The sequence below is a fragment of the Arvicanthis niloticus genome, chromosome 7, assembly GCF_011762505.2.
Source record: "Arvicanthis niloticus isolate mArvNil1 chromosome 7, mArvNil1.pat.X, whole genome shotgun sequence".
NCBI lineage: Eukaryota > Metazoa > Chordata > Mammalia > Rodentia > Muridae > Arvicanthis > Arvicanthis niloticus.
The window spans coordinates 17,864,604-17,867,710 of NC_047664.1; the positions used below are offsets into that span (position 1 = coordinate 17,864,604).

Sequence of the window (3,107 nt, forward strand, 5' to 3'; positions counted from 1 at the left end):
TATTAATATTTTATCTGATGTATATTTGGCAAATATTTTTCTATTCTATAGTCAGCCTTTCCAGTCTGTTGATAATACCTATGTGGAATTTGTTTAAGTTAAGGTAATTACATTTTCAATTCTTAAAGCTAATTTCTGTGCTATTGGAAGTTTCTTTATATTTCTTACCTCAACCTGTATCTGAAGTATTTCCTCTGTGTTTCCTTAGTCAATGTCAACATTTCTTGTTCTAAAACAAGAAATGTTTGGTCTTTGGTCCACTTTGAATTGCTTATTGTATAAAATGAACAATTTAATGTCATTCTTTTGCAGGAACTATCCAATTTTATCAGCACTGTTCATTCAATAAACCGTCTTTTTCTTCAATGGATGTTTTTGGCAAGGGTGTCAGAACTTTCAAAAGTTTCTACAGCTGTGTTGGTTTAACTCTGGATCTTCTATTATCTTTCACTGATGTATGTATGGGTCTTTGTCCCTATGGCTTTGTAGTATACATTGAGACCATACAGTATGGTGCGGCTGGCTATGTTCTACTTAGAATGAGCTGAACTGCCTGGAATAGTTTGTGTTTCCATGTAAAGCTTGGTTGTTTTGTTTAGTTTGTTGTTGTTGTTGTTTTCTGTGAAAAAATGACATTGGAATTTTGTAATGATCTCTTATTTGCCTAGACTGTTTTTTCCTCCCTCCCTTCCTCCCTCCCTCCCTCCCTCCCTCCCTTCCTTCCTTCCTTCCTTCCTTCCTTCCTTCCTTCCTTCCTTCCTTCCTTCCTTATTTCTTAAAACAGAAGTTCATATATTTCAGGCTGACCTAAAACTCACTAATTATTGAGGATGTCCTGAAGCTTCTAATCCCACTACCTCCACAATGCAAATTCTGAGATTACACATATTACACATATATACTACCCTACTGTTTTAAATGGTGCAGAAAACTCAGGACCTTATGGTGCTAAAGAAACACACTATTGTCTGAATTATATACTGAAATGGAACTTTCTGTTTTCTTTACGACTCAATTTTTGTCACGTGATATTTGTCAGTGAACTGTCTTGTGAGAGAGCATGTGATGTTTTTCTGAAAACAGATGCTTGACAGGTACATGCTGTTTAGAAAGAGTATAAATGGAATCCCACAAGCTGTAAAAAGATACTTTTGCTTTGCTATGCTATGCAAGGCTTGACTTCGATGATCTTCAATGGTCTTTGTTGGTCACTTCGTGGAAAGATATGGACCAAAGAACTTCTCATGGTATTACAGCTGATTCTGACTGCTTCTACTGACTTCTGCTGATTTGGCAGGGCCTTTGTGTTTCTGCTGCATTCTTTAGTCATGTTTGCTGTTGAACTAGACTGTTGGTATCTTGATAAGGAAGTGTAGAATCACCCCCAAGGAACTCCTACTAAACAGGACCACAATACCCTTTCCCTATTACACCCTCTCTCTCTTTTCCCTACTGGTCAGTGAGTTAGAAGAGAGGTTGAAGCATTTAAGAACCCTAAATAAAGTAGGTTTTGAAAAAAAATCTATGCCTACAATATCCCCAGCCCAGTTTGTTTTATTCATCTTATTGTCTAGAGGTCAGTATATTAGAAAGTTATATTCTGCAAAGCCTACTCTGTATGTAGCACTGGGTAACTATACAATAATTTCACCTTTGGGTATGTCATGGTTTTTAGATTAGCCTAGTCAAGTAAAACTGATAAAGACCAGACACCCATAAATATGAAAGGAGTTCTTCAGACTGTAACTTTTGTCAAAATTCCTAATGATGTCTTTCTCCACTGGGCTTTACTATGCTTCTGAATTGGACTGAGATTCTGTCTACCCAGAAAACTAATTTAGCCACAAGCTCTCATCATTTAAAAATGTTAACTTTCTTTTAGAAGATTACCCTTCTCTGGAAAGGGAGATTTTAGTGAAAGCCCCTCCCTGTTACTAAGGGAGAGATGCTGTGAAAATATTGAGACACTGTTACTCCAAAGTAGCTTCTGAAGCTTCCAAGTTTCTTTTAATTCAAAGGTCTCAGTGTAGAAAAGTATGGTCCGGTGTATCATTGTATTCTTCTGGGTTCCAACAGTGTCAGAGGAAGACCTTGTCTCTAAAACCTGAAAGGAAAGATGGGAAGGAAGAAAGGAAGGAAGGAAGGAGTAAAGGGAAAGGAGGAAGGACAGGCAGGTTATGATAAAGTGGGGAGATTTACAGAACATATAAAGTAAAAGAAGCACGAAATACAGCAATGCATAAAATTATAATATTCTTTATAAAGATGTGAAAGTTTATAAAAGTAAAACACATGTTGATTTGTTTGCATCTAAAAACAGGACATAAGGAAGATATCAAATGTCTGTGGTCCTATGTGGTATTAGAAAATATTAAAAAGTAAGGTCCTAGCCAGGTCTTATGCCTAGAGGCATTGCAGGTATGCCTGTTGTGTCACATGTCAGTAGGTGGCGGAAAGAAGAGAAAGGTTATGTCTAATCTCAGTGTTCGGACCTATGAACATCTGGATGACTGGTAGCCTAAAATTCCCTGAAAACAGTGAGCCTGAGACAATTGCCTGTCCCACATCGGGGCTTCCTGAAGTGGGGAGCTAGTGTAAGATGACTATAGGTCTGGTGCCTTGCAAGCCTGGGGCAGACCATGCCCAAGATGACCCCTGCATGTGCCATAAAGCACAGGCAGGGCATGACACTCCTAAAACCACTCTTGAGATGACCCCAGACACTCAGAGACCCCGGGCACCACTATGAGGAGCCAGTAAGTGGTGGAGAGATGGAAGAGAAAGAGAAGCAGAAGGATGTGTGCACAATGAAGAGACACAGATCTGGAAACCCTAGGGTAGTGAGGAACAGCCTGCTGTAAGTAGCTAGTGATACCACCTAAGGCCATGGTGTCGTCCTAGCCTGAAGCAGCAGGGCTCAAGTACCACCAAAGGCCACGTGGATGTCCCTGGCCTGCACTGCTTCCTAAAGTCATGTTGATGTCTGAAGGTTGTGCAGAACTGCCCCCACCCCTCACTTGTAGGAAAGGAGAAAAGCTTATCCTGCCCCTCACCTACTGTAGCATTTAGCTGGACAGCACAGTAGAGCTAACCTGATGCCAGGGGCC

The 3,107-nt window shown here is 40.0% G+C and overlaps 1 non-coding gene across 1 annotated transcript; it reads left to right on the forward strand.

Annotated features, from left to right (window-relative positions):
• Nucleotides 1-2,396: 2,396 nt before the first annotated feature.
• Nucleotides 2,397-2,526, forward strand: LOC117713223 (small nucleolar RNA SNORA17). Its single transcript, XR_004607400.1, has one exon. It is a non-coding gene; the product is annotated as a small nucleolar RNA SNORA17 (small nucleolar RNA).
• Nucleotides 2,527-3,107: the final 581 nt, after the last annotated feature.